The sequence below is a fragment of the Syngnathus scovelli genome, unplaced genomic scaffold, assembly GCF_024217435.2.
Source record: "Syngnathus scovelli strain Florida unplaced genomic scaffold, RoL_Ssco_1.2 HiC_scaffold_54, whole genome shotgun sequence".
Lineage (NCBI taxonomy): Eukaryota > Metazoa > Chordata > Actinopteri > Syngnathiformes > Syngnathidae > Syngnathus > Syngnathus scovelli.
Window position 1 is genome coordinate 124,489 of NW_026061635.1, and position 8,012 is coordinate 132,500.

The following is an 8,012-nucleotide window of genomic DNA, read 5'->3' on the forward strand; positions in this document are numbered from 1 at the left end:
GGAAGAGGCCGAATTTTCGCTCGTTCGGGCCGACCGGAGGAACCAGCCGGGTCGGACACGTTACGGCGCAACAGCCGTTGGCACTTTGAAAATATTCGCCAAAATGTTCCGGACCTCCAGGGGAAGAGGCCGTATTTTCGCTCGTTCGGGCCGACCGGAGGAACCGGCCGGGTCGGACACGTTACGGCGCAACAGCCGTTAGCACTTAGAAATTATTCGTTAAACTTGAACGGACCTCCAGGGTTAAGAGGCCGAATTTTCGCTCGTTCGGGCCGACCGGAGGAACCAGCCGGGTCGGACACTTTACGGCCCAACAGCCGTTGGCACTTTGAAAATATTCGCCAAAGTCGTCCGGACCTCCAGGGGAAGAGGCCGAATTTTCGCTCGTTCGGGCCGACCGGAGGAACCAGCCGGGTCGGACACTTTACGGCGGAACGGCCGTTGGCACTTTGAAAATATTCGCCAAAATGTTCCGGACCTCCAGGGGAAGAGGCCGAATTTTCGCTCGTTCGGGCCGACCGGAGGAACCGGCCGGGTCGGACACGTTACGGCGCAACAGCCGTTGGCACTTTGAAAATATTCGCCAAAATGTTCCGGACCTCCAGGGGAAGAGGCCGAATTTTCGCTCGTTCGGGCCGACCGGAGGAACCAGCCGGGTCGGACACTTTACGGCCCAACAGCCGTTGGCACTTTGAAAATATTCGCCAAAGTCGTCCGGACCTCCAGGGGAAGAGGCCGAATTTTCGCTCGTTCAGGCCGACCGGAGGAACCAGCCGGGTCGGACACGTTACGGCGCAACAGCCGTTCGCACTTAGAAAATATTCGCCAAAGTCGTCCGGACCTCCAGGGGAAGAGGCCGAATTTTCGCTCGTTCGGGCCGACCGGAGGAACCAGCCGGGTCGGACACGTTACGGCGGAACAGCCGTTGGCACTTTGAAAATATTCGCCAAAATGTTCCGGACCTCCAGGGGAAGAGGCCGAATTTTCGCTCGTTCGGGCCGACCGGGAGAACCAGCCGAGGCGGACACTTTACGGCGGTTGAGCCGTTGGCACTTAGAAATTATTCAGACTTCCATCAAACACACATCGGCCTTTTGCCGTCACTGCCCGGGATGGGCACCGTGGTAGCTCGGACAGTTCGTGTGACAGCTTCCGCTGGCACTTAGAAAATTTTTAAAATGAAAATAAACAGTTCTGCACATACGTGCCGACTATATTTTGCGAAAGGGGGGTAAAGTGATGAGTACACTAACTGGGGGGACCAAGTACATAAAGCCTACCCCTGGTACCTCAGAGAGGCCGAATTTTCGAATTCTGAGGCCGAGCTGGGGAACCAGACGAGGCGGACACTTTTCCGAGCGAGAGCCGATGGCACTTAGAAAATTTTCGGCTAAGTCGGCAGGACTTCCAGAGCGAGAGGCCGAATATTCGTCATCTGTGGCCGACCGGGGAACCAGCGAAGGCGGATAGGCGGTCACGGAGGTCCCGCCGGCTGGTCCGCGGGCCAATTTGGGTCCCGTAATTTAGCGGTCGCGGTCCGGAATCCACGCCGAGCGGGGAACCAGCGGAGGCGGATAGGCGGTCACGGAGGTCCCGCCGGCTGGTCCGCGGGCCAATTGGGGTCCCGTAAGTTAGCGGTCGCGGCCCGGAATTCGCGCCGGCCGGGGAACCAGCGCAGGCGGATAGGCGGTCACGGAGGTCCCGCCGGCTGGTCCGCGGGCCAATCGGGGTCCCGTAAGTTAGCGGTCGCGGCCCGGAATTCGCGCCGGCCGGGGAACCAGCGCAGGCGGATAGGCGGTCACGGAGGTCCCGCCGGCTGGTCCGCGGGCCAATCGGGGTCCCGTAAGTTAGCGGTCGCGGCCCGGAATTCGCGCCGGCCGGGGAACCAGCGCAGGCGGATAGGCGGTCACGGAGGTCCCGCCGGCTGGTCCGCGGGCCAATCGGGGTCCCGTAAGTTAGCGGTCGCGGCCCGGAATTCGCGCCGGCCGGGGAACCAGCGCAGGCGGATAGGCGGTCACGGAGGTCCCGCCGGCTGGTCCGCGGGCCAATCGGGGTCCCGTAAGTTAGCGGTCGCGGCCCGGAATTCGCGCCGGCCGGGGAACCAGCGCAGGCGGATAGGCGGTCACGGAGGTCCCGCCGGCTGGTCCGCGGGCCAATCGGGGTCCCGTAAGTTAGCGGTCGCGGCCCGGAATTCGCGCCGGCCGGGGAACCAGCGCAGGCGGATAGGCGGTCACGGAGGTCCCGCCGGCTGGTCCGCGGGCCAATCGGGGTCCCGTAAGTTAGCGGTCGCGGCCCGGAATCCGCGCCGGCCCGCAGCCACCGCCAGGCGGATAGGCTGTCACGGAGGTCCCGCCGGCCGGTCCGCGGGGGGAACTGCGCCCTCTGGCGGACACGCCATTGTAAATGAATGGGGTTTGGCACTTAGTGCATTTTTCGCCGAAGCCGACGAGCGCTCCGGGCGAGGAGGCCGGATTCTCGCCATCCGTGGCCGGCCGGGGAACCGGCCAAGGCGGATAGGCGGTCACGGGGGTCCCGCCGGCTGGTCCGCGGGCCAATTGGGGTCCCGTAAGTTAGCGGTCGCGGCCCGGAATCCGCGCCGGCCAGCAGCCACCGGGAGGCGGATAGGCTGTCACGGAGGTCCCGCCGGCTGGTCCGCGGGCCATTTAGGGTCCCGCGATGTGAGCGGTCGCGGTCCGGAATCCAGGCCGGCCAGGAGGCACCGCCAGGCGGATAGGCGGTCACGGAGGTCCCGCCAGCTGGTCCGCGGGCCATTTATGGTCCCGTAAGTTAGCGGTCGCGGCCCGGAATGCACGCCGGCCAGGAGGCACCGCCAGGCGGGTAGGCTGTCACGGAGGTCCCGCCGGCCGGTCCGCGGGCCAATTACCTCCAGCCGAGCGGATATGAACTTTATTAGCACCTTCTACGAGATGGCGGAGCCTTATTCGACAACCAGCACCTCGGCTTAGCATTTTCCACGGCCCGCTGATCTTCCAGAAGACGTCCAGCCGGTTTCCTCCTCACATTTTAAGCCGGCCGAGGCTTCCGGCACCCCGGCTAAGCTTTCTCCACGGCCCGCTGAGCTTCCAGGGGACCTCCGGCCGGTTCTCCCGGTGCCTCGCGCCTCGCTTTGTGAGCCGGCCGAGGCTTCCAGCACCTCGGCTGAGCGTTTCCCACGGCCCGCTGAGCTTCCAGGGGACCTCCAGCCGGTTCTCCCGGTGCCTCGCGCCTCGCTTTGTGAGCCGGCCGAGGCTTCCAGCACCTCGGCTGAGCGTTTCCCACGGCCCGCTGAGCTTCCAGGGTACCTCCAGCCGGTTCTCCCGGTGCCTCGCGCCTCGCTTTGAGAGCCGGCCGAGGCTTCCAGCACCTCGGCTGAGCGTTTTCGGCGGCCCGTTGCTCTCCCGGAGGTCGCAACGGGGAGTTACCTCCCTCTCGCGGACACGGCGAGTAAATACACCGCCTCTCGCACTTGGCGCACACTCACTCGCATTGCTACGCCTCCCGTGGCACTTTAAGCGGCCGAACGGCGGGAGTAACTACGACTCTCTTAAGGTAGGCTCACTTGACTATTTATTCATGTATTTATTTATTTTTGACGGTTCGCGGAGGCGATGACGCTCCGCGCGGGTAAACGGCGGGAGTAACTGTGACTCTCTTAAGGTAGGCTCACTTGACATCTATTTATTTATGTATTTATTTATTTTTGACGGTTCGCGGAGGCGATGACGCTCCGCGCGGGTAAACGGCGGGAGTAACTGTGACTCTCTTAAGGTAGGCTCACTTGACATCTATTTATTTATGTATTTATTTATTTTTGACGGTTCGCGGAGGCGATGACGCTCCGCGCGGGTAAACGGCGGGAGTAACTGTGACTCTCTTAAGGTAGGCTCACTTGACATCTATTTATTTATGTATTTATTTATTTTTGACGGTTCGCGGAGGCGATGACGCTCCGCGCGGGTAAACGGCGGGAGTAACTGTGACTCTCTTAAGGTAGGCTCACTTGACATCTATTTATTTATGTATTTATTTATTTTTGACGGTTCGCGGAGGCGATGACGCTCCGCGCGGGTAAACGGCGGGAGTAACTGTGACTCTCTTAAGGTAGGCTCACTTGACATCTATTTATTTATGTATTTATTTATTTTTGACGGTTCGCGGAGGCGATGACGCTCCGCGCGGGTAAACGGCGGGAGTAACTGTGACTCTCTTAAGGTAGGCTCACTTGACATCTATTTATTTATGTATTTATTTATTTTTGACGGTTCGCGGAGGCGATGACGCTCCGCGCGGGTAAACGGCGGGAGTAACTGTGACTCTCTTAAGGTAGGCTCACTTGACATCTATTTATTTATGTATTTATTTATTTTTGACGGTTCGCGGAGGCGATGACGCTCCGCGCGGGTAAACGGCGGGAGTAACTGTGACTCTCTTAAGGTAGGCTCACTTGACATTTATTTATTTATGAATTTATTTATTTTTGACGGTTCGCGGAGGCGATGACGCTCCGCGCGGGTAAACGGCGGGAGTAACTGTGACTCTCTTAAGGTAGCCTGACTCGACGTCTTTTTCAACGGTGGCTGGAGGACCCGGGCGGTTCTCGGGGGTGCGTCGCTCCTCACTTTTGACGCCCGAGGAGGCTCCCGGCACCTCGGCTACGCGTTTTCGGCGGCCCGCTGAGCTTCCAGAAGACCTCCAGCCGGTTCTCCCGGTGCTTTCCTCCTCACGTTTTAAGCCGGCCGAGGCTCCCGGCACCCCGGCCAAGCGTTTCCCACGGCCCGCTGAGCTTCCAGGGGACCTCCGGCCGGTTCTCCGCGCGCTTTCCTCCTCACTTTTAAGCCGGCCGAGGCTTCCGGCACCCCGGCCAAGCGTTTCCCACGTCCCGCTGAGCTTCCAGGGGACCTCCGGCCGGTTCTCCGCGCGCTTTCCTCCTCACATTTTAAGCCGGCCGAGGCTCCAGGCACCCCGGCTAAGCTTTCTCCACGGCCCGCTGAGCTTCCAGGGGACCTCCGGCCGGTTCTCCGCGCGCTTTCCTCCTCACTTTTAAGCCGGCCGAGGCTTCCGGCACCCCGGCCAAGCCTTTCCCACGGCCCGCTGAGCTTCCAGGGGACATCCAGCCGGTTCTCCGCGCGCCCCCCTCCTAACTCGACGCCCGAGGAGGCTCCAGGCACCCCGGCCGAGCCTTTTCGGCGGCCCGCTGATCTCCCGGAGGTCGCAACGGGGAATTGCCTCCCTCTCGCGGACACGGCGCGTAAATGCACCGCCTCTCGCACTTTGCGCACACTCACTCGCATCGCTACGCCTCCCGTGGCACTTTAAGCGACCGGGACCACCGCGAGCGCGGGCGATGACTAAGAGGCTCCCCGGCCGGCCTCGCGGAGCTCCGACGCTCCCCCGCGGGACTTCCGGCGGCCGGCCGGAGCCTCGGCACGGCTGCCGCACTCCCTAATAACACCCCGCGGACCCCCGCGAGCCGAACGCTCGCTGCCGCGGGCGACCCGTGCCAAGGCGGACGCGTGACGGCGCGGGAGCCCTCGGCACTATATCACGGTCACGTATGTAGTCAAATCGTGTAAAATCACCGTTAGTTTATTCATAATATAGGTAATAATTAAATAAATATTAACATCGCGTATATCATTAATAAACACATGTATGTATTTATTTAATAATTAAATAAATATTAACATCGCGTATAATCATGCGCAATACTTCGTGGCCGACCGGGGAACCGGCGAAGGCGGACGCATCGCGGCGCGAGAGCCGTTGGCACTTTGGAAAAATAAATAAATAAATAAATAAATAAATAATAATTCGCCGACCGGGCTCCGGGGGGAGAGGCCGATTTTTGGCCGTTCGTGGCCGACCGGGGAACCGGCGAAGGCGGACGCATCGCGGCGCGAGAGCCGTTGGCACTTTGGAAAAATAAATAAATAAATAAATAAATAATTCGCCGACCGGGCTCCGGGGCAAGAGGCCGAATTTTCGCTCGTTCGGGCCGACCGGGGAACCGGCGAAGGCGGACGCAGCGCGGCGCGAGAGCCGTTGGCACTTTGAAAAAAAAAAAAAAAAAAAAATTCGCCCACCGGGCTCCGGGGGAAGAGGCCGGCTTTTCGCCGTTCGCGGCCGACCGGGGAACCGGCGAAAGCGGACGCGCTCTCTAACGAGCCCCGCCGGCCGGAGGAAGTGCGCCCTCTGGCGGACACGCCGTTGTAAATGAATGGGGTTTGGCACTTAGTGCATTTTTCGCCCAAGTCGAAGCGCGCTCCGGGCGAGGAGGCCGGATTCTCGCCACCCGTGGCCGGCCGGGGAACCGGCCAAGGCGGACGCGCTCTCTAACGAGCCCCGCCGGCCGGAGGAAGTGCGCCCTCTGGCGGACACGCCGTTGTAAATGAATGGGGTTTGGCACTTGGTGCATTTTTCGCCCAAGTCGAAGCGCGCTCCGGGCGAGGAGGCCGGATTCTCGCCACCCGTGGCCGGCCGGGGAACCGGCGAAGGCGGATAGGCTTTCACGGAGGATCCGCCGGCTGGTCCGCGGGCCGATTAGGGTCCCGCGAGTGAGCGGTGGCGGTCCGGAATCCAGGCCGGCCAGGAGGCACCGCCAGGCGGATAGGCTTTCACGGAGGAGCCGCCGGCTGGTCCGCGGGCCGTTTAGGGTCCCGCGAGTGAGCGGTGGCGGTCCGGAATCCAGGCCGGCCAGGAGGCACCGCCAGGCGGATAGGCTTTCACGGAGGACCCGCCGGCTGGTCCGCGGGCCGTTTAGGGTCCCGCGAGTGAGCGGTCGCGGTCCGGAATCCAGGCCGGCCAGGAGGCACCGCCAGGCGGATAGGCTTTCACGGAGGACCCGCCGGCTGGTCCGCGGGCCGTTTAGGCTCCCGTAAGTTAGCGGTCGCGGTCCGGAATACAGGCCGTCCAGGAGGCACTGCCAGGCGGATACACTCTCTAACGAGCCCCGCCGGCTGGTCCGCCGGGGGAAGTGCGCCCTCTGGCGGACACGCCGTTGTAAATGAATGGGGTTTGGCACTTAGTGCATTTTTCGACCAGCGGCAACGCAGGCTGACGGGCGGCCGCTTCCACGGGCCGGTACTACTCTACGGAGGCGCTAGCCGCCTCCGGTGGGGGCCGTGTGATCTCGCTGGATGCCCGAGGACCTTCCGCGAGGCCCGGCCGCAGCTTTTACGCGCGCCCGGTCCTATTACCTGGTGGAAGCTGGAGGCCGGGGCTCCGCAGCTCGCCGCCCGGGGACCTTCCGCGAGGCCCGGCCGCAGCTTTTACGCACCACCGCTGCTATTCTCTGGCTCCGGCTTCGTCCCGGAGGGTGCTTGGGGAACGGCGGCGCACACCGCGAACGGCCGGTGGCGGTCGGCTGGTGGCGGTCGGCTGGTGGCTGTCGGCTGGTGGCGGTCGGGGGTGGCGCTTGGGGATGGCGCTTGGGGATGGTGGCTGTCGGCTGGTGGCGGTCGGCTGGTGGCGGTCGGCTGGTGGCGGTCGGCTGGTGGCGGTCGGGGGTGGCGCTTGGGGATGGCGCTTGGGGATGGTGGCTGTCGGCTGGTGGCGGTCGGCTGGTGGCGGTCGGGGGGTGGCGGTCGGGGATGGCGCTTGGGGATGGTGGCTGTCGCCTTGTGGCGGTCGGCTGGTGGCGGTCGCCTTGTGGCGGTCGCCTTGTGGCGGTCGGGGATGGCGCTTGGGGATGGTGGCTGTCGCCTTGTGGCGGTCGGCTGGTGGCGGTCGCCTTGTGGCGGTCGCCTTGTGGCGGTCGGGGATGGCGCTTGGGGATGGTGGCTGTCGCCTTGTGGCGGTCGGCTGGTGGCGGTCGGCTGGTGGCGGTCGGGGGGTGGCGGTCGGGGATGGCGCTTGGGGATGGTGGCTGTCGCCTTGTGGCGGTCGGGGGGTGGCGGTCGGGGATGGCGCTTGGGGATGGTGGCTGTCGCCTTGTGGCGGTCGGCTGGTGGCGGTCGGCTGGTGGCGGTCGGCTGGTGGCGGTCGGGGGGTGGCGGTCGGGGGTGGCGCTTGGG